The 23,320-nt window shown below is 54.6% G+C and overlaps 1 long non-coding RNA gene across 5 annotated transcripts in view; it reads right to left on the bottom strand.

The window, feature by feature from the left end:
- Window positions 1-7,121: 7,121 nt before the first annotated feature.
- The window catches only part of LOC131815526 (uncharacterized), a 159,306-nt gene continuing 143,107 nt past the window's right edge, over window positions 7,122-23,320 (bottom strand). For 2 of the 5 annotated variants that reach the window (XR_009347770.1, XR_009347772.1), the window contains exons 4-5: window positions 17,321-23,258; window positions 7,122-9,563 (exon numbers count right to left, since the gene is read on the bottom strand). This is a non-coding gene — a long non-coding RNA (uncharacterized LOC131815526). The remainder of the gene's footprint in view (window positions 9,564-17,320; window positions 23,259-23,320) is intronic. The other 3 variants (XR_009347768.1, XR_009347769.1, XR_009347771.1) reach the window with 3 other exon arrangements.

Genomic DNA, 23,320 nt, shown 5'->3' with positions numbered 1-23,320 from the left:
ATCGGATTAAAGGGGCTCAGAGCGAGGGCAGCCTGCAAGGTTGGGCCCGCCGGGTGGCTCTGGAGCGAGGCCAGGCGGCCCTTCCCTCCTCGGCCCAGCCAGGGGGATGCTGGGCCGCCCGAACAACCTGGGGGCAGAGAACAGGGCAATGATGTGGCCTCAGCTTTTCCTTCCAGCTGCCACAAACGGCAGAGCCCTTGGGGTCCGGAGGTGGCCTTTCCTGGAGAAAGGAAAGCTCTGCGCGGTCAGAGCCCCTGTGGAGGGGTGCGGGCCTGCGCCGTGGACCGTGTCCCACCGGGGTCTTCTTTAGAGTGACTCACTTGGACAGAGACCTGACACTGTATCCTACAGGAAATCGCAGGCCATGAGCCAGAAAGAAACCAGGTCAAGCTTCATGGAATCAGGCCACCAGGAAGGAAAGGCAAAGAGCCCACTGTTTGCGGAGTGTCTTCTCCATGCCGGCCATACCCAGCACGCACGGGGCATCACCCTTCCTGGGAGGTCAGGCCTTTGCCCCATTTCACAGGCTGGGCCAAGACAGTCAGCGATCTGGTGGCGGTTACAGGAGTGGCAGGTGGCCCACCTCGGATGCAAACCCAGGTGCTCCTCACCCCAAAGTCCGACCTCCATCTGACTTTGTCATACGGAAGACCGCCTCTGGGCTTTGCCACCACCCCTCCCTGGGGCACCGCAGCAAGATGGCGTGGAAATCCCCGAGGGCACCCTGACTCTACGAGGCAGCGGGGTGTCGGGGTCGAGAGCACGAGACGGAGTTCAAAGCCAGGCCCTGCCTTTACAAGCCGTGGGCTTTTGGGCAGATGTCTTCACGTCGCTGGGGTGTCGGCTCCTCTTGCGAAGGACAGGGCTATGGCTGTTCTGTCCTCCGAGCTTGCCTGTGAGGAGGAAATGGAGGGCTTGGGGTAGAACGTTGGGGCCAGTACTTGCACACTGTACATGTTCCATGAATGTGAGCTCACGGTCCTACTGGTAAAGTCAACATCAACCCGCATCTCAAAGACCTAGCTGCTGTCACCACACCTTCCCTTACCAAACCCCTCCCCTCAAAACCCCAAACAAGCTGCAGGTTTTCGGGCAGGTTGCTGATGGCTCGGGGCAGTCCCGCAGTGGGGCTGAGACCAGCCGGGGAGGAGGCAGGGGGACTGAAAATAAACACGCGTCGGCAGACCACACACTTCATCTCCCGCCCCTCCCTCTGCGGACGGGAGGAGAGAATGCCGAGTTCTCCATCCACGTCGAGTCAAGGCAAACGTACTTCTTCTTCGAGGGAGAGGAGGCTGCGGGAAATCGAAGTCAAGTGCCATGAAGGACCACCCCGGACGTCACCTTGTCTCAGGGACAGCCTCACCTGGCCGCCCCCAGGGCTGGGAAGGAGCCAGGAGCTGGGAGGATTGGGGACTCTCACAGGCTGTGAAGCCAGAGGTGGACCCATGAGCCCACAGAGGGGTCCCACGTGCAAAGACACACACACACACACATACACACACACACACACACACACACACATTCCAGCTGTTCTGAAACTCTGTGGCCCTTGGCCTCTGAGGGAATCACAACGCAACTCAACCTCCACCTTCCCAAGACACTGGACACGGATGCATGGCCTGGGGAACTCTGAAAGGAACAGAGACAGACACAGAGACCCCCATGAAGTCCCCAGAGATGGGGCCTTCCCGGACCAAGCCCAGACCATGCACAGGTATTAGAGGTCTACCTTATTTTGAAAGATGACAACACGCCCCACGCCCCTCGCATTGCTCACTGGTGTGTCCCAGTCCCTGACTTCAGTCCACTGGCCCTGCAAGGGACCTCGGTCAGGAGCCCCAAGGGCCCCTGGCTGCAGCCATTGCTTCCAGTCCTCCTCAGACGCCCCTGACCCAGCGGTCTCTGAGCCCCCCCGAGGCCGCCTCCAGGCAGCACGCTCAGCTCAGCGGCTTCCCCTGGAGCTCACAAGAATTAATTTACTCCCGATTCTCAAGGCTCACCTCCTTCCGGGTGTTTCCACCCTTCACGGCTCCCCACAGCACAGCAAATAATACCCCATTTTATACGGAAAACACTAAAATGGGATCACACCTTTTAAAAGATATTTCCACCTCACAGACTGCAATCAGACTTCTCCTTTCTCCTGCCCTCTGCAATCACCGCCCTGGCCCCCTCCACACACACACACACACACACGCACACACACGCACGCACGCACACGCACACACGCACGCACACACACCCGTTCTGCTACCAGACTTCCCTAAGCCCGTTTAATTGAAAAGGCATGATTTAGGCTAATTGACAGCAGATGGGTTCGGCTACAAAACGCGGAGAAGCATTTGTTGAACATGATTTACAGCAACGAGGCAAAACTTTCTCCTTTTTATATCGTTCTTCGGGCTCCACGGCCAAAACAGCTCAGCAGAAATGAGAGGAGAAAAAAAAGTAATTAGTGTTTAATTTTTTAACAATTTTTAACTCCCTTTTTAATTGCTTTACATAAACCTGTCCTAGAATTTTACAGCCTTCAAATCTCTGTCTAAGTCTGGTCCTTGTTTCTGGTTTTAATTACAGGGAGGCTTGTCTGGCACGTTAAATTAGAAGAAAAACACACACACACAATTTCAGAAATATTTTGCTGTTGGACTCCCGACCGAACATCTAATATTTCAGCGTGCGAATGGGAAGGCTCTGGTGGAAGCAAAAGTGGGCCAAGGGCTCCCACAGCGTGACTGCGTCAACCCCCAAACGGTCCCTCAGTTTATTAGCAGAGAAAGAGCGGTCACGAGACAGCGTCCGGTGGCACCCGGTGGCCCGGGCTCCGTATGGCTGCTTTGAAAACAGCGGGCTTTCCCAGAAGAGCGGGGCGTGTTGTAGACCTTTGCAGGCCTTCGGTCCGACTTCAGGTTCTTGCTTCCAAGCCAGGCCATCAGACCTCGTGCTCCCGTCTCTTCAGTCCCTTTCTCGGCAGGACGGAAACCAGAGAGCAGCGTGTGGAGCAGACAAAGGAGGGGCAGGGGGTGGCAGGTCTCCATAGTGCAGGGTTAATGGGATAGAAGGGTCCGGGGTGGTGGCGGAGAGATGCAGGCTGTGTCCAGACCAGGAGGCTGCATCTGGGGGCATCCTTTGCAGAGACCATCCAAGCTAAGTCCTACCTGCCCTGAGCACTGGACCTTCTGCAGCCTCCAACATGGTAGCCCCCAGCCTCCACGTGGCTACTTAAATTGAAACGGAGGAACGTGAGATCCAATGGACAGTTCCCTCCTTCAGCTGCGCTGGCCACATCCTGACTGCTCCGTAGGCTCCTAGTGAACACACGGTACCGTCTAAGTATGGGGCTTCTGTTGGACAGGGTCGCTCTGCTCCAGGTTCTTCCTATGGGAAACATGGTCTGGGGGGAGGCCGCCTGGGTGTCCCCCCTGGGGAGGTGGTGAGACACGCAGGGTCGGGGGCCTCACCAAGACTTGGAAACGGCGACACAATGAGCCCCCAGGTGATGTGAGCACACGTTCGAGGTCCCATTCCTGAAGCACCGTGGCTGGCTGGGACTTGGAGCAGGTTAATGCCTGTGGATTCCCTTCAAGGTGCGCGCAGCGGTGGGGGAGAGCGTGCAGATGCGGATACGGGCTAAGGGCTGCGGTGCCGTCCTTGGGACAAAGACCCCGCAGGGCTGAGGCTCCCCGGCTTGTGTTCATTAGCGCCGAGGCCGCAGACCCCCTTGGCAGACCCTGCCCGAGCCTGCCCTGGGCTCCTCCAGGACTCCCGCTGGGAGGCGGAGGGCTGCCTGGCGCCGCTGGGCGGGCAGCTCTGGGGATGGAGCCGGGCCAACGCCGGCTCCCCACACACGGTCATTACCTCCCGAAAACCCGGGAGTTATTACAATTAAAACACGTTGCAGGGGGGAGTGGGGGCTGGAGGAGGTCCCTTTAGGAAGGAACACTGGGATTAAAAGAAATTAGAGCTGTTGTCATGACGACGCCGCCAGGCCGGGCCTACCCTGTGATTATGTCAGTGGGAGGGGATGGAGGCAGATGGGGCTGGGACAGGGGTGCTGGGCCGTGGGACCCAGCTGCATGGGCAAGAGCTAGGCTTTTTCCCTCAAAATGGGGTGCGGCGGCCTGGGAAATTGGATTCCTGCTGGCTCTCGAATTCTCTGGAACTGCTGCTTATCCCGGGGAGCTCTGTGCTCCAGGACGCTCCCTCCCGACCCAGGCCTCTGCCATCCCTTTCTGTCTGAACTAGGAACCTCCCAAGAGGGCCCCTGCTCTTTTGGCCGAGGAGGTGGAGTGGCTTGGCCTGGTTTCCTATCAGCTCCGCGCTGGCGCTTAGGAGACCCACGGGAAGCCAACCATCCCTCCTGCAGGCAGCTGGAGCAGGGACTTGGGGGACGGGGGTGGGGGACAGTCTTCAGCAAGAAGCACACGTGTACAAGGTAGGCAGAGTGCAGGAAACCAGGAGCGGACGTGTTCTGGAAGGGGACCCGTGATAATGAGCAAGATGGAAATCTGCCTGGGACCCCTCCAGGCCCCAGCAGAGGATTAGGGTCCCTACAGAATGGGGATCCTCATTTGGCAGAGCTACAGCGACTGCAAAGAGAAAACAGTAATTAGCTCTCTATCTCTCTGCTCGCCATCCCCCCTCCCCCCACCAGCAGGTCTGGCCCAACAGGCAAGGAGGACCTGTTCTGGAAGCCCCTGGGGGAGCAGAAGGGGAATGGGCTGGATGGAACCAGGGGGTTGAGGCGGGGGAGGGGTGTAGGCTCCTCGCGTGAGGGGGGCTCCCAGCAAATTCTCACTTCGCCAATCCTGGCTCCTCTGGTACCACCTTCAAGGGCTCATGGGCTGGACGCACAGGAAGGGGGTACACGCCGGACAGGAGGGAGGAGGTTCAGGCGTCCAGAGAGCGGAAGGTTCACTGAGCCCCAGGCTCGTCCTTGGTCCTCCTTAGAACCCCAGGCTGGAGAGCCTTGAGCTTCTGGATCCTTCCTCCTCCTGGCTTTGGCCCTCCATGCTTTGCCTTTGGAAAGCTCATCATTTCCAGATTTCCAATGCCCAGAGCCACTGCCCATCATTCTAGACCTTCAGAGTTTCCCCGTTTATATTTGCAAGACCTGAAGTGTCCCTGGAAAACACGCACGTGTTGTAGAATTAGGTCTAAGTGCAAAGCTCTGCTTTAGCCACTGAGTTTGTGTGTGACCTTGGGCAACTCACTGGACAGGTCTGTCTCAAGTTCCTTCTCCGTACAAACCCATCTAACATGCAGTGTCATCTCGGGGTTTGGGACTCTCGGTTTTAAAATAGGGACATTCCGGGCCACCTGGGTGGCTCAGTTGGTTAAAACTGCCTTTGGCTCAGATCATGATGATTGAATCCAGGATTGAATCCCGCATTGGGCTCCCTGCTCAGGGGAGTCCGCTTCTCCATCTGACCCTCTCCTTCTCCTGCTCTCTCTCTCTCTTTCTCAAATAAATAAAATCTTAAAAAAAAAAAAATAGGGACATTCCCCAGCAAACCAGGGCATGTTGGTCACCCTTCCGGACACAACACAAGCATCTTGGGGGGCCAGCTATTGCTGTATACGAATGGGCTTCCCTCCTTTGTAAAATCCTTTCCACATTATATAGGTACACAGAAGTATCTGTATACATGCATACACACATGTGTGCACCTATATGTGTATGGATTTTCCGAAGACATACACTGAGAGGTAATTATTCACATTTCAGCAAGAATCCGCACTTAGCAAAATGACCGAATGTGACGATCCTCTCTACAAGGCTCAGGTTAGGGAACCTGACACATTATGGAAGGAAAATCCACGGAGACTGAGCTGACAGACAGGAAAGCCACAGGAAATCCGTGCGCTTCAGAGATCCTCTCACATCCAGGGAAACCCCAGAACTTCTAGAAGACTCTTACTCGTTCTAGCGGGAAGCGGAGACTGCCTCCTGCGCTGGCCCCACTATGCCTCCATGGGAGTCTGAGGGTTGTAAAGGCTTCGCGGTCGCAAAGGCTTCTGTCCAGCCCAACAGGACAGAATGGGCATTCTGCGTCTGCCCTCTGTGACCCACACAGGCAGCACTGTTCCATGTATTTTCCTGTCCTTCCTCAGTTCAGAGTTCACGGACTGGCTGAGGCTCCTTTCTGCAGCTCCGAAGCGACTTCGGGTGGCGAGCTCCCATGCAAATTGAAACACTCACATCAGTGAGGGGGTTTCAGAAGCAATGACTCCTGCTGGGCCCACAGAAGGGCAGTCCTGGGGACTGAGGTCCCCCAGCTCCACCACTCCCAGCACCCCTGCAAACCTGAGCTGAGAGAGGGCAGGGGCAGTGAGGAGGGGTTGGGGGATGCGGAGATTCCTGTGTCTCTGCCCCCTCCCCTCCACCTGCTGCTTCCAGGGACAACCTGAGCCACCATCAGTGTAATACACGTCACTCACTCCCCCCCTAAATCATGAAGGGAAAGGGCCCAGCTGGAAACACATCCTGTCTTCCTTCAAGGTGAGGTGACAGTGGGGCCAGGCACAGCAAGGGGGGAGGATATTGGAAGGTGTTGAAAAGGAGCGCTCTTTCTCTCCCCTGTGGAGAGACCAGAGTCTTCTCCGGTAGGTAATGAAAAAGACGCAGACTGCCTCTGTGTCCCCGAGGAAGGGCAGGCTCCCCAAGGCTATAAGGCTAGAGAGCCCCAGGACCCAGAGCCCCCTCACCCCTGCAGAGACAGAGGCTGCATCCCAGGGAGCGCATGGTGACTACTTAGCCTGTCCGGACACCCAGCATGGCTGGGAGGGGGCTAGCCATGATGCTGGCTCTTCCTACTTCTTAGCTGGTTGTTTGGGGGCCGCGGGGGGGGGGGGGGCTCACCACCTTCAAGCCTGGGGCTCAGTCCTGCTAGGAAGAGAATGTTGAGCTAAAGGATGCTGACATGCCCCCCCAAACCCCACCTCCATCCCTGCCTGTTTCTGCTACTTACTGCATTTACTATACTACTTGGGAGTCTCTCTTTCCCTCTCCCCAACCTTTGACCTCTTAGAAGACTAGGCTTTCTGTGTGTCCCTTTGTATCCCGCGCACACAGGAAGCACTAAATAAATGCTTACTGAAACAGACTCTTTTTTTTTTTTTTAAGATTTTATTTATTCATTTGACAGAGATACAAGAAGGCAGAGAGGCAGGCAGAGAGAGAGGGGGAAGCAGGCTCCCTGCTGAGCAGAGAGCCCAATGCGGGTCTCGATCCCAGGACCCTGGGATCATGACCTGAGCCAAAGGCAGAGGCTTTAACCCACTGAGCCACCCAGGCGCCCCTAGACTCTTTTTTAATTTTTTTTTAAGAATTTATTTATTTATTTGTCAGAGAGAGAGGGAGCACAAGCAGGCGAAGGGAGAAACAGGCTCCCCGCTGAGCAGGGAGCCTGATGTGGGGCTCCATCCCAGGAAGGCAGACCCTTAACCCATGAAGCCACCCAGGCATCCTGAGAAACAGATTCTTTAAAGCCTTACAACCACGCTTGTCCAAGGGGCGCAGGATCTGGAGGACAGCAGACCCAATCCCCAGGAATCCCGGCAGGGTATCCTAACCTCTCCCTCCCTCTCCCCTCTCCTTCGCCACACATTTCCCCCAAAGGAGGCTGGGAACTGGCCCACTGCTCTGCCTCACATAATTTAACAATAACAAAAAGGAAAAAAAAAATGCAAACCAGCCCTCGAGGAGAAAAGGTAGCAAAGAGGAAAACACAGAAACCCGGGAGAAGAGGAACATAATGTGCACTGTGTACACACAACTGCAAGTTAGCATATCCCAAAGCCCCCTGGACAGAAACCAAACAGGAAATCTAAAATCATTACCAAATGCACTTCCCTGATTTGCCCTGCCCTCGGCCCCTGGGGGCAGGCCAAGGGACCTCAGGCCCTGCTCACCCGGGCTAGAAGCCTCTCGCCGGAGGGCGGGACTTTGATGGACTGATGGGTATTTCCTCCCCTCCCTCTTCCCTCCTGACCTCTCCGTAGGGTAGGGTTTCTCCGGGGATGGTTGACGGGATGGGACGGAAGCCTCTAGCTGCTGCCACCTCCCAGGAGCAGCAGGGCTCAGAGCCTTTCCACGGAGGCCCCCCATGGTGTGGGAGTGGCAGGTGGCCAGCAGCTGGCCGCCCTCACCCCACTCCACGGAGAGCTGTATGATGGCCTCGGCTTTGGGATCAAGACCTCCTGCTCTTAAGAAAACAGATCAGAAATTTTGGCATCCAAATAAAATATGGGGAGAGGAAGCAAGTAACCCTTCGAGCGAAAGGCAGGCCACGAGGTGGAAGTAAAAAGCATGAGCAGAACCCTGAGCTGCCGTGATCACAAGTTCAGGTTCATCCTCTCCGGGGCTATTGCTCTTGCTTGGAAGTACCATCAAAGACTGCACCCGGGCCCTGGCTGCCTCGCCAATCCGTCAAAAGTCAGCCGACCTCGCGTGTGAAAGGCCAGATAGGAAATATTTTCAGCTTCAGGGCCAGGGGGATCCCTGTCGCAAACTCTGCCACTGTCCCACGAAAGCAGAGACCACACAGAAATAAGGGGCGTGACTGCGTCCCAATAAAGCTTTATTTACAGGAGCACCTGGCTGGCTCGGTAGGTAGAGTGTGCGACTCTCCATCTCATGGCTGTGAGTTCAAGCCCCGTGTTGGGTGTAGAGATCGCTTAAAAACAAAATCATTTTAAAAAAAAACTTTATTTATAAAAATGGACAGCTGGCCAGCTTTGGCCCACAAGCTACAGTTTTCCTACACGTTGGCACAGTTCATGAAGACCATGGAATGATACGATGGCCGAAGACTACGGGCTTTGAAGTCAGGCAGCCCTAGTTCAGGTCTTTGCCCGAGGCTTACTGGCTGCGTCACCTTGGGCCAGTCACTTACTCAAGCCCCACGTCCCACCTTTAGCGAGTCATCATGCCCGTGTCACCGGGTGAGAGTGAGGACGGAACCGAACCGGCTAAAGCATTAGCCACTCCGTAGATGCTCCTTGTTCTCATCTGGAGGGGAATTAAGGGGCATCCCCGGGCAGGCGCAGCTGTGAGTCTTCCGCTGCTGTTGGAGAAGCATCTGTACCCCTGGCGATGATGGTCCTCGGCATCTTTCCACGCAAAAACTCGTTTCCTAAAATTCAGTATTCGCCGGATTCACTTCAGGACGCTAAGTCAGTTGGTTGCTCGTAAGAACTGACTGCGGAGCTTTTAAATCTGTTAAGCCGGAATCTCTGGGGGTGAGACCCTCAGGGATCGAGTTTGCCGTTCTCCAGAGGATTCCACGGGGCTGCACAGAAGGGAAGAACAAGGGAGAGCGTGTCCTCTCCTTTCTTTCTTCTGCTCCCGGTGGCGGTCCGTGCCCCGGAAGCATTAGCATCACCGGGGAGCTCGTGAGAAAGGCAGGTTCTCAGGTCCCACCCCGGACCTGCCAGATGGGGCTCCCGGCTTCGACAGAATCTCCAGGGGGCTCCTGCGTACGTCCGACAGGAGGAAGATCAGTCTAGTCTACAGATGCCTGACCGAACTTGGCTCTTCCTCGGAATCCCCTGCAATGCTTAAAAAAAAAAAAAAAAAAAAAAAAAATTCACCATCTCACTGAATCGAAATCACTGTGGGTGGCCTGGGATGGGTACTTTGTTCCAGCGTTGTATTTGCAAATGTTCAAATGTAGAGGAATGTTGTACCCACACACCCACCACCCAGATTCTAGGATTCTCCAGCTTTTGCTGTGTTTGCTTCCTCACATACCTGTGCACGGATCTACCCATCAACCATCTCGCTGTTTCAATGCATGTCAAGGTCCACTGCAGACATCCGGACCCTTCATCCCTAAACACTGTGGTATGCATATCATTAATTTCTAACAAGGTCTCCAATTGGTGCAGCCATTCATCTAGTGAGAGTCTTTTTTTTTTTTTTCTGTCCAGAAGAAATGGTACTCAAGACTTGGTTAAAAAAAAAAAAAAAAAAAGCAGTCCTCTCCCTCCAACACTTAAAAAAGGGATGCCCTGGGCTTTCTGGTGTTGTCACTTTCAGGATTAGGGGAACGTCTGGTGTTTGGCCTCATTCCGCATTGCTCGTGAACCCCACCTCCTCTTTCCCTTGGTAGTACCTGGAGACAATGGCCACGCACTGCTACCTCCCTGCATGTCTTGTATTTAACACTGTCATTAACTGTGTTCATGTTCCCCAGACCTTCCCTGGTGTGTCTCCTCCTGGCAAACCCTCCAGGTCTTCTGCATCCCGTCTGTGGAGACTAACCGTGAGCCTGCCATTACAAATGTCCAATACTGTAGTCGAGAACGTTGGCCATAATGTCACCTTTCCCTCTGGTTTTCCCATATCTTCTCCTTGTTTTTGCTTCATTTTGTTTTTGACCATGACCATGACTGCGGAATATAAAGTCCCCAGCTCTGTCATTTGGGGCTGCCGTGAACCCAGAAATGAATCAGATATTTTTCTGACCACTTTAACCCAGAAACCAGGCAGAACCATTCATTCTGGACAACGACCAGAGCCCGTCAGTCCATTACTGCTCCCAGCAGCTTTTTAGGAATGTTCCAGAATCCCTGAGTTGGGTCTGCCTGGTTCTAACTAAACTTCTGCTCCTCCCCAAGGCTCGCGGATAGTCACCAGAACCCTTGAGATAAATTAATGAGAGTTATTGCCCCTAAATAATTGCCCGATGACTTCCAGATTATTCTTCCACAATCTAGGAGAAGTCTGAGCACACACCCCCAAGCTGCTCTGTGTCAGAGATAACTGGGTCACACATAAGGTCACGCTTCATTCAGCATTTCCACCTACAAACATAAAAGGGCGAATGGGCTCTCTCACCCCCTGCCCCTTGCCCACTTCTTTTTCCAGACCACCCACTCTCTGTTTGCACTGGTCCTCCAACCTTGAAACCCGACACCCTCCTCTGTAGGAACCACCCATGCTTAAACAAATAAATACCCCAGAGCTACCCACTCCCCCGAGGTATTCAAATAAATGTCCCAGGAAGGAGTGTGGGGGAAGGAGGAAGGCCACTCTGGGCCTTCTCTGCTGGGTGCCTGCCTCCAGGCATCCCTGGGCCCAGGGAATCTTTGCATATATTGGACTGGTGGTTCTGTGCAAGGCTCGCCACGTGACCCACCAGACTGGAGAGGGACTCCATGGGCTAAGAGGTTCTGTAAGTCACCTCCGGGGAGGTTTGGCTGCTGGAGCTCCGGGAAGGGAGGCAGGGACAGTGGGCAGGGCTCCGTCAAAGGGGAAGACCTCCAAAGCCTGGGGGGAGTCCTCCCTGAGCTCCTCCTTACTCAGCCCTCAGCGTTGAAATCCCTCCAACCGGGGATGGAGTGTTAGGTGCCATTCGGAGAGTGGATGGATGGGTGAGTGGGGAGGAACAGGGACCAGTTCTCTGTGACTCCGAAACACTGAGCTATAGCCCCGAGACCAGCCGGCAGTGAGGAGGCGAGGGGTGCAGGGGAACAGGACGACCCGCCCAAGCAAAAACCTCCTTGTGTCTGACTCCATGCAGAAAACCACCAAGAGTCTTTGGTTTCACGGAATGTGGACAGCTAGGAATAAAGTCTCAGCTTTGTCACGGGTCGGTTGGTCAACGGAGTCACTAATGAAAAGGATTTTCAAGCGTATCTGGGAAATAAGGAGCGGGGAGATAACGGCTGCTTTAAGAGACTCTCAGATAGTTGCAGACCTCCCCCTCCCCCTCACCCCCACACCGGCCCCCACCCCCAGGAAGGGAAGGGGAGAGACGTCCTGTCCTCAGAAGTTGGCCAAGGAGGTTTTACGGATGGTCCAGGAGAGTGTGGACGAGACCTCCCTAGGAAGCTGGCCGAGAGCCGCTGGTGCTTAAGGAAGAGGGCGGGGAGAAGGAGCCTACGTTTCAAAAATAAACACAAACCCCAAAATAAACACTGTTAATGGAAGTGACTAATCAAGGGTGTGCTGAACTTGGTGGTTCTTGATAAGATACAGGTGGAAATGCACTCGGAAAAACTAACAGATTTTTTTTCCCCCTTCGGTAAACAAAGCGAGGGCGAAGGTGTGGGGGACTGGGGTTGGCGCACAGTTCCACCGCGCAGCAGGGATTTAAAACACAGCTTCTCAAGGCCAACGCCACCGATATTTGGGGCTGGATAATACTTTGTAGTCGGGGGAGGGGCTGTCCCGTTCATCGTAAGATTTTTAGAAGTTCTCCAGGCTTCTACACACATCTGAGCTCACTGTAGGGGCTTAGAGGGCCAGACAGCTGGCCAGGTGATGAGAACATAGGACCTCATGCATTTGAACGTCTGCTGGACGTTAATGGCTGTGCGCTCCCAGGACCTCACCAGGAAGCCAACCGCTGGTCCCCAGACCAACATGATCAGGGTCTTGTCGATGAGGAAACCCAACAGATGAAGTCCCAGAGCACACAGCTTCCAAAGTTTTGGAAAAACAATTGCCATGGCCTCACAGTTGCCTCGGCAGGGAAGGGGAAGGATTATGACCCATTTCCAAGAAGAATTCTCTAGACAAGTCACACCAGGATGCCACTTGGAGTCCACGGGGTAGACCCGCCTGCCTCGTGGGGCTCCAGAGCGAGCCACAGGTAGGACCAACGAGAGTCACTTCTCAGACACCAAGTTTCTCTTGCAAGGCAAAGACTAAGGAGAATGCAGGGTGATTGTGGAATGGTTTTTAAAGACACTGTTTTCAGAGACCCCCTTGGCCACCTCACCACTTCCAGTTTCCAGAGTCTGCAGTGACCTAATCTATAGTCAGCTGTCCCTTTGCAGGGGGGCGGGGTAAGAAGGATTCACCAAGGTCTGAAAGCAAAACGCCAACCGCTTCATTGGCCATCTTTGCTGGCGAGCACCTCCACGATGCTCTGGGACCCCCCTGAACCCAGGCGGCCCACATTCCCAGAAGAGAATCTCACCACTCGCGATCCTGCGCCCAGGCAGCCTGGCCTGCTATGTCATGAGTCCCATTCCGCAATGCGACAGAAGGGGACATTTACCACGGGGGAGGGGGGTGGTTTCTGTCGCTTGGATGCACGGAATGAAAACCACTGCCTGCCTGTCTTACCTGGACAAGTAGAAACTTTGAGATGCTTCTACCTGGCCTCCCTAAGCTCTGTCTGGAGTCGGACTGCTGGGCTGGAGGAGAAGAGTGATGGACCACGCGAGACGGAGGAAGGGGAGAAGCCACAGGGCCCGTCCGCAGGCGCTAAGTCCTGGCCTCTCTCTCTCTCTGCCTCCCCACTCTCCACCCCCTATTCTGGAAACACCGCAGAATCATCTTCCCCGCCGGCCTGCTGCTTCCCTCCTCAGCAATCTGCTTTTCACAAAAAGAAAGAAGAAAGAAAGAAAGAGAGAGAGAGAGAGAGAGAGAGAGAGAGAGAGAGAGAGAAAGAAAGAAAGAAAGAAAGAAAGAAAGAAAGAAAGAAAGAAAGAAAGAGTGTTCTAAATAGAGCGGAACTGAGAATAGGGAGACAGCCCGGATGAAGTCCTCCCCTGCCCAGAGAGCCTGGCGTCCCCCATGGAGGGCCGGTCCACCCCCAGCACCTCTTACTCAAAGCATTCTTGACCCAGGAGCGCCCAACCCTGACGGCAGGAGCAAGGTCACCACGGATGGGTTTTGCCTCTGCAGCACTTGGCCTGGGCTGGAGCCCTCCTCCCCGCCAGGCACCTCAGACGTGTTCTTGGGCCTCCTCTCCCTGCATCTGCCCTTGGAGGCAGTACCCAAGGGGTCCTGTTCCAGGCGGGGGCTCAGAGGCCCACCCCCACCCACGCTCACCGTTAGCTTGCTGCCCCACGGACCCACCCGGACTGTAGCGTTCCCAAATCCGAGGTCTGAGGACAAGGACTGCCGGCTCTCCCCTACCACATCAGATTGTGGAATACGAGGCTGCATCAAGTCAGTCTCTGGGAGCTCTCAAGGGGCCCGGGGAACCAGACCGGACGTGGATCCTGATACATTTCTCCTCCATTCTGGAAACGTTCACCCAAAGTCCCAACAAACCCATCATGGGAGGAGTGTGGGATGTTTTCCGAATCCAGGCCCCGAACACAGTCCCGTTCATTTCACCCGTCCACGCGCACGCCCAGAATCATTCTGATGTCAGCCAGAAGGTCCTTCCGCCCTCTGGCCTAAGACTCACACCCATCAGCCCCTCAGAAGACAGGGCCGTGAAGAAGGCCCACATCAGAGGGGGGTTCCAGCTTTCCCCTCCAACCTGCCACCGACTCCTAACCCAGGTGATCAAGCCCGTCGGGGCTTGGTCGTGGACCCTGGGACAGCTGCTCTAGGATGTCTTTGGAAGAAGGGTGTTGGGGGGCCAGTCAGGAAGAACGGAGGAAGCTGGGGGCTCATGGGGAAGTGGTGGGAGGTAGCAGACCCTGCCCTCCACCCCAGGCCACTTCTTGGTGCCTCCACGGAGTTAAATCCGAAGGAATCTGAAGTCAAACGGATTCCGTGACTTGTCCGTGAGTCACGCCACCCTGTCTTTCATGGCCTCCTTAAATTCAGCACCTCCAAGAATGCCAATTCATGCTACCGGGCAAAGGCGAGCAATTTGGAAAGTGAACTTACCCAGGAAGTGGGGATAACCAGCGCGCACGGCTAACTGCATGGGGGGGGGGGCGTACCTCCTCCATCCAACACGGAAGGAAGACAAAGGGCAGAGGGGTAATGCGGAGACCAGAGGGATAGTTTGAGATGGGCAGATGGGGCCCTTAATCACGCAGTGCGTTTAGAAGCAAGAATAAGCATTGTTCAGAACTGTTTGGTGGGGGGAGGGAATTGGGTTTTTGTTGTTTTGTTTTGTTTTCCTCCGATCTCATGTTCAGAGTTCAGAGCCCAGGTGGGGTGGAGGGAGCAAAAATAATAAAAAATAAAAAATGATTTCTATCTCCTTTCTTAAGAATCTGGTTTGGACCCCCCCCCCCAAAAAAAAAAAAGAAAAAGAAAGAAAATGCTGAAACAAGGTTTTCTCCCCCTCTGGATGAACTGTTTTACAATAAGCTACCTGCTGGGGTCAGGAAACCTGAGCTCAATGTCTTTCCGCTCGCACAAAAACTCATCACGAGGGGGACTCGTACAGAAGAGCCTCTGCGGGGAGACGGTCGCCCCCACACAACCCCTTTGTATCTGTTCCAGCTTCTCTGTGAAACCATGTCTCACCTCCTCCCCTGCTCCCTCCTCGCCTCCACCCTGCTTCCAGCTCTGCGAGAGGAGCATGGCGTCCGGCTAGCACCAACCATCCACCACGTCTACACCAGGAGGTGAAGTCAGAAGGCGAGGGTGCGGGGGAACGCTCCAGCGGACAGGGGCGGGGAGGGAAGGGCTGCTCCCTGGGCCCCGATAGGGAGCTTATTTTCTTTCCTATTAGGTGTGTGATGCTCGAAAGGCAGGGGAATGGTCAAAATCAAAATAAATAGCCAGCGGAAATAGACGGCCCCTCCCTGGGAATGGTAATTGCACAGGATGAAAGTTTATCCAAACATATGAGAAAAATGGTGTGTGGTGGAGGGCGGCGGGCGGGAGCGGGGAGGAGTGATCCTTACTGGAAAGGAAATTTGTTTACAACATCTTATTTGCTCCTGAGTTTTTAATGCTGTGCTGGCCCCGTGTCCTGTAAACAGACCAGATTTCCACTCTCCAGCGGTGCCAGGAGAGCCAGCAACCGAACAGCCAGAGTTGTCGCTGGAATCTTGGGGCACCGAGGTCTCCCGACTATGAGAACCCACGCCCAGCCCGGGGTCCGAGGGAGAGGGGCGCTGGCTGGCCCGCAGCGAAGAAGGGTGTGATGGGAACTCCAGGGGTGGAAACGGGGAGAAGCCTGCTGGGCTTCGGAAATCAGCTCTTCTCTCTGCTCCCCGGGGAAGAGGCCGAAGGACGGGCCTCAATTACCCAAGGTGGGTGTCTAATGGGGTATTGGTAGGGGCCCTGTGGACAGTAGGGGCTCCAGACAGTCTGGAGAGAATGTGGCCTTTGGGAGGAAAAGTGGGACTGGCATCCGAGAGGGCCAAAGAGAATGCGGCGTTGAGCGTGCACGGGGGGTGGGAGGGCGATCACTGCTCCCAGAGTCAGGGTCCAGACATCACCCCCATCCGTACTCCTGGCCAGCAGCTCAGCTCTCTCCCCAGAACAAACCCAACAGCCCAAAGATCTTGCTTGCAGTCGGAGGGAATCAGCAACGCTCTGGTGCATCAGGGGAAGCCTGACGCGAGGCCGGAGCGCACACTGGAAGTTTCTCTTCCCGTCCAGGCATGGAGATCATCTGAGCCAAGAGTCCCGGCAGACGGGCCACGGGACTCCGTGTCTAGCGTACAGAGGGCGCACTGCCTGAGTGCGGAGTTGCTGGCACCATGCGCAGGGTCTTGCCTATAGGCCCACGGAGCCCCCACGGAGCCCCACAGAGCAATGTGAAGAGAAGGAAACTGAGGCCCAGGGAGGCAACGGTACTCCCTAGAGGTCTCATGGCTAGAGTGAGCGGGATGGTTCCAGCCGAGCTGGTCTGGAGCCAGAGGCCGGTCCAGCTAGCCTCTCTTGAAGGTCACTGCGTCCTAAGATGGTCACCAGAGTCCCTCAATTTTTGCACAAAAAAGAGCCCTCTGGACCCACCCCCACCTCTTCCCGAACCACCGAAGTGTGAATGGGAAAGACTCCGAGGTCTGGGGTGTTTTGTTACAGTAGCAGACTGGGACTGATACGGCTTGCATTTCCTGTCCCTCCGGAGATGTCGGTGGAGAAAGCAGAACAGGGTGTGGAGGACGGGGTGTGTTCCCCGGCGAGTCACGGACCCCCTCAGCATTGTGTCCTCACCTGTAACAACGAGGTCTCAATACCTTTCATGAAGGGCTGTGAGATTCGAGCGAGGAGCTGTGAAATTGTAAAGCACTCTAGAACACGGGACGTGTTCCGTCCTGGATTGCCTGAGCTTTCTTGGCCGAATGTCCTATGATCTCTCTGTTTGAAACTGGTGCTGGGGACCGCAGCCCACAGAGGGCATCCCCTCTGTCCAAAACTCCGATTCTACTGGTTTGTACAACGTGAGAAGATAGGAGGTATTTTGAGTTCTTCCCTTCTTCCCAAAGAAGGTGGACCTCCCGCCCGTATCTCTGTGGCTCCCTTTTCCTTTCTATGCTCCCGGTTAATCAGAGAAGGGTGGTTAATCAGCACATGGGAAGAGAGCCTCTTTCCCGGAGCCTGCTTGATTTTGAGTGACCCCTCTTACGTCCTTGCCTTCTGTCTCCGGGTAGTGTGCCCTTGAGCAGGAGCTCTGCCCATCACTATCCATCTTCTCTGCCTGTGACTTACTGGGAGAGTTTGTACTGGGGTGAAAGGCAGGAAGCAGCATCCATCCAGATTCTCCAGGAACCCTAACAAACAGCAGATCTGGCAAATGCAACAAAGACAGTACGTAAGATTCTGAAGGCAGGGAACATCTCCTACGTGGGCTTTTCTTCCCTTCTGTGTTTCCCCTATTAGATGCTGTGAAGTTCTTCAGAAATTTTGACCTAAACTTCTGAGTTTAAATTTCTCCTTCCGACCTTAAAAATGACCCCAGCTCTCAAATAATGAGCATAAAAACAGACGCGTGCTATTTCAAGAAAGGCTTCTGCAGGGAAAGCAATCCATCCAGCCACAAGCCCATTTTCTCCACTGTTCAGAAAACACTTTATTGGTGAATAAAGGGCAAACAAGAAACTGGCAAATGTGGTAGGACACGCGGCCACAGGTCATGAGCAGGGAAAGTCAACCCAACATCTCTCTTGTCCATCCCCCTTGTTGAAACTGCCAAGCTGCAACTGAAGAGCTCTGAACTCGAGGCCCCTTAATGACCTTGGTTTCGATCCCAACCCTCCTAGGTAAGACTTGGTCCAAGTGATTGATCCATGTGATTTTGTTTTCTGAGAATTAAATGTCAATCACGGTGCCTGTCACGTGACCATGACCACGGGTGGGCATCTCAGGAATAATCTTCCATGTACGAGGAGGGATCCTGCTTTCCATAGGGTAGAGGGAGAAGGGGAGGAAGGACTGGGGAGAAGGGGGTACTGAAAACAAGTTCAGTGTAAGCACAGTGAATGCCGTATGAAAAGTGCTGTGGTCTAGGGAGGAGGGGCGAGCATTTTTTGAGTGCCCATCCCACGCCAGATGCATTAAAAGAACATGTACCTGGTCAAGAGGAAAGAGGGAATTCAGGAAGGCGTCCCAGAGAAGAGAGACTGGGAGCCGAGCCTTGAAGGACTAGTAGGACTTCAGTAGCCTGGGTACCCAGCATTGACCTTTTTAAACATAGACACATATAGGAAGAATTGCCAGAGGATTAAAAATCATGCTGAGTTCAATCAAAAATCACCACTGGAATGTGAAAAGAACTTTCTTAATTAAGCGATTCCAGAACATTCCCAACTCTTGGCTACAAGAGGAGTGTGGGTGAGCCATGATATCCTGAACTGGCCCGTATGGTGCACCCTCTGTGGACCGTTGCCAAGGTCACCAGGCACTTAGGATGCCTTGTGGGCCGGACCCCATAGTGGTGGGTATTAGCAAGCCCCACCCATGAGGTCCAAGGACCCCAGGAACTGCAGTGCTTCAGGACAGATTGGCTTTGTACTGAGGACGCTTGAAGCAAGGAGTAAAGAATGTTCCATACAGGGTTGCCTGGGTGGCTCAGTCGGTTAAGCGGCTGCCTTCGGCTCAGGTCAGGATCCCAGGGTCCTGGGATCAAGGCCCGCACCGGGCTCCCTGATGGGTGGAGAGCCTGCTTCTCCCTCTCCCTCTGCCTGCCTCTCCCCCTGCTTGCACGCTCTCTCTCTGACTGTCAAAAAAAATAAATTGAAATTTTTAAAAAAAAAAAACATTCCATGTAGTTTAACTTCATTGAAGCTCATACTTGGAAACTGGGGAGACCAGGTGCCTGTCCAGCCCCTTTGGTCAGGACATTTCGCTCCCTGGATGGTGACCGGCCCTGGTCAGACCCCAGTTAGCGTTCCCGGCACTATCCTCAGCGGCTCATCCCGCAGGACATCTGGCTGAGGTCACCAGCCACTGTTCAGCACCAACAGTCACATAGGAAGGAAAGGTTACAGCTAAACAGGTGATGCCTATCTTTTTCCGATGCCCAGATTTATGTTCAGGGCCAAGGGCAGAGGGGGACCCACGAGGACCACCTGGTCCCCAGCCTCCACCCCGGCGGGTGGGCCATTCCGAAGCCAGCGGAAGCCCAAATGCAGCCAGCTTTGGGAATGGGACAACGTGACAACATGTCTTCCACGCTCTGCCTTCCCTATCTCTTTAAAACCCAGCCCTGAGCGGCAGTCACAGCAGGGGAGGCAGGCGAAGGAGGGAGGAAAGGGAAAGGACACGGGAAACAATGAAAACAAAACAAAACCCCACAACCAAAACCCTTTGACAGAACTGGATAACCCGAAGTACACAGTGATCGGTGCCGGACGGCATACAAAAGCCAAGAGGCAGGTCCCAGGACGGGTCAACTTAAGACTTAATATTTGCCTTTCCCTAAGCAAACTCATAAATCCCCTCCAGTTGTAGCCACGCAGAGCCCCCGGGTTTTACTCCTTGGTCAGAACGACAGGCAGCTCCCTTCCCCCTCGGTCACCCCGGGCAGAGAGCAGCCCCTTCCCCGTGTCTGCCATCAGTCTAGATGTCTATTTGCCTTCTCCCTCAACAAACTCAAGTTCATTGCGACTGACGAGTGCAAACAGCTTTGAAGTATTCTTTGGTAATGGACTTCCCGGGACAGCCCCGCTTTCGGCTTGTGCCGCCGAAGGCAAAGGGAGAAGAGCTACTTGTCAGAGAACAGGCAGGCCTCAGCGGGGTCAGGCGGGGCTGAGAACTTGACACATGGGAGGGATCCTAGAGGATCACCTGCACCGCCCACTTCTGCTTCCCTCTCCCAGTTCGTGGATGAGAAGACTGAGACCACAGGAAAGGGCCTTGGGGCTGAGGTTAAGGTAGGACTAGTAGACAGACTTCCAGACGCCGGGGTTCAGAGCTCTTGCCAGCCTGATCATGGAAGGTCTTACTCAGAAGCATAGGCGAGGGGACCCAGCCCTGCTTCCCACCAGCCTCACATGAGGGTCTTGTCCAAGATCAGTGGCCATTCCCAAGGTCACCCTTATGCTCTGTAAACCACATTCCCCTGAGCAGAGGACCATACTTCACCATTAGAACCTTCTATTTCTCCATCAACCCTGGGGTTTGGGGGGCCCTTTGAAGAGGATAACAGGTCCCTGTGGGTAAAGCTTTGATGCGACGGGGCGATCTCACAGGAAAGCCTGAGCAAAATCCTGGGACGGGGCCCTAACTTGAGGTTACGTTCGTAATGGATGAGAGTAAGAGGAGCGCCCTCAGCCCACAGATGACATGCCTTTCCTCCATACCTTGGGCAACACCTGATTTACTCTTCGCACATGGAGCAAAACCCAGCAAAGCTTCAGGTCACGGGCTCAGGGAACGAAGACGGCGCTGCGGCAGTCAGAGACCCAAGAGGCTTCAGGGATCACGTGGCCTGACTCCTCCGTATTACGGGGAAGGAACGAAGACGAGGGACTTTCGGAGACAAAATCTCAGATTTCCTCATCTCCCCACTCTGCGCTTTTTATCAGCAGAAGTCACCCTGGACTGAGAAGTAAGAGACCGATCCACGCTGGGGTAGGGGGTGGGGACAGTGCACTTGCCTCAGAATCTCATTGGGAAGTTGACGTTCATGGTCTCTAGGCAGCCCACGAACTGCTCTTCACAATCCCACGGCTTCCCCTATGGGGCAGAATGTCACCACCCCCCCCAACCTCTCTCGTCCCTCCCCCACTCCGCCAAAAACGCTGCCTCCCCCAGGCCTGGGCGATCCCTCATCAGATGATTCCTGCCTCAGTCAGAGGTAAATCTAGAAAAACGTGATGCTTTTAGACCACCTTGAACTCTGGGATTCTGGGGTCCTCTGCGGATGAGAAGATACGATGAGAGAGGAAGAGGAGACGGGTGCCTTTGGCACAACAGTGAGACTTCTGGAACCCAAGACGGTACGTGGGCCATGAAGGAAGGGCACGTCTGAAATGAGTTCATCTTTTTAAAAAGAAAAGCGGTGCCTAACGTGCTGGGCTGGCCTTTCTCCACCAGCAGCGAAGGCACAGAGTCAGAACAGGGGCAAAGCCTCGGGTGCACGGGGGATCTCAATCTTCGCACAGGGGTAATGAGTCGGGTTTCTCGACGTTTGCATGCACGTCTCTACCTTAGCAGGCAATGACCCCCCTGTGTGGTCACAGCGTGCGGGGGGGGGGGGGGGAGGGGGCGTAGGACGAGCCGCAGGCTCGCGTTCCAACACCGCAGACGCTCACGCCCGTCTTTCAGCAGAAAAGATGGAAGCCTGATCCCCTAACAAGAAGCAACAGCTTCGGGATGGCATGCAATCCCGAGAGCCTGGCTTTGACTAACCCGAAAAGAACCTGTAATTTGCCTTTAGATTGTTCTTACTTGTCAAGAACACCAAAAGTTGGGCAGGTACAACCTTCCCGTCCTTCTCCACCGCCCACGACCACGACCACCAAGTTCCGCTCCCTTATCCCAGATAAGGTCAGTGTCTGGAGAGGGAAGAGGGAGCTGGGAGGTCCTATTCGACATGATCGGGGTGGAACTCGGAGGTGAGCTTTGGAGGGAAAGCACACACTTAGGTCCCACTGACACGCCCTTCAATATTTCAAAGAATCCTAGAGTTCAAAGGAATTTCAGGAGGTTCTCCAGCCAACGCCTTCACTCCCTAGACAAACCCATCTCGACAATTTTAGCTCTTACTCTCTCTCTAGCAAAGATGCAGAGTTTTCTTCTTGGCTCATTCTCCATGGTCCGTGCATGTCTCTGAGACAGGCGTGTCTGGTTCCCCAGTGGCTGTGGGAGTTTTTGTCTCCGAATGAACTGCTCTGTCCTTACCAAGGAAGGTTATGAGCTTCACCTATTTGGAGTAGGACTGTGTTGGCGAGGAATCCCTGATACCCTGCGTGGCTCCCGTCTCCACTATCCACAGCCCCTCTTCTGAAGGACGTGGTCTCAGCTGGTTCATTGTCCCCAGGTTGTAATTCAGTATCATGCCACCCTACCACCCGGCAAACACCTGACGTGGTCAGGACTGGGTGCTTGAGCCAATGGCCTCCATCTGTAGGCTGCCCAGTGGTCAACAATGTGGCCAGACGTTGTGGCTCTGATGGCAGCTGGCCAGGCCTCTTAAGAGCATCAGCGAGCTACGGCAGATAACACAGCAGACGCGATGTCATCAAGCCACCCAGGAGGGTGGCCAATTGTTCTGGTTTGCCCAGGACTGTCCCAAGTTTATCAGTGGAAGTCGTGTGTCCCCAGACATCTCTCAGCCCGGGGCAAACTGGGACAGCTAGCACTCTTAGCTCATCATCAGTGGAGAATTCTAGAATCAGGAGCAGTGCGCCCTACTGCTGAGCACCCGATCAGAATGACATGGCATCAAGAGTTTTGCTGTTCCTAGAAACCATCTAGAGAATGGATGTTTCAAATGGCTTCAGGCTTCTAGAAAGGCCTCGCTGTGCAGTGGCTGGGTGGACTGGTCCTGTCTACCTTACTTCCAGAGCAGCTTGGAATAAACCCACGTGAATGGGGGTGATCTAAGAGGGTCTCTGTTCCTTGAAACCCCAAGGACTCTAACCGGGAAGACGAACCTGTGTGCACCTCAAGGAAGACCAAAGCCCACAAACAAGACTTATAGTTCAACAGCAGGACACGGCCTCAGGAGGCTGTCCTTGCTCATTCTGCGGGGACTCTGAGAGGCCAGGAAGGACGCCACTGCTCCAGTGACCAGACGGGGACGTCGCTCCGGGGTCACAGAAACACATCACTACAACGAGGAGAAGGTCGCCGTGTATGGCCTCAATTCCTTCCACAAAGGCAAGCCGTCCGTTTGCGTTAGCAGGAGAACAAATGGACGTTGGTGGTCCTGCGACCGAGACAAGGTTGACTCTAGAAGGGTTTTCAGACTCTAGAATGGGCACGGCGGCTCTGGAGGGAAGGAGCAAACAGGACTCGTGTCTCGAGGGGCCCGACCGGCCGTCAGGAGTGTCCTCGGGGGCGAAGAGGGTCGACAATAGACACACCAGCTCTGGTCGTCAGACGGCCTGTGATGCTGCACCAGGCGCTGGCACGGGCCCCGACTGCCATCTGAGAGAAGGGTCTTCACAGCTGGTGGCGCGTCTGTGTCAACAGAAGACAGCTGGGAAACGGATAGAATGCTATGTCAATTATACATCAAAATGAGATTTAAAAAAAAAAAAA

This window comes from Mustela lutreola, chromosome 15 (assembly GCF_030435805.1).
Source record: "Mustela lutreola isolate mMusLut2 chromosome 15, mMusLut2.pri, whole genome shotgun sequence".
NCBI lineage: Eukaryota > Metazoa > Chordata > Mammalia > Carnivora > Mustelidae > Mustela > Mustela lutreola.
Note: the sequence above shows the minus strand (reverse complement) of the source record. Positions and strands in the feature narration are given on the sequence as shown.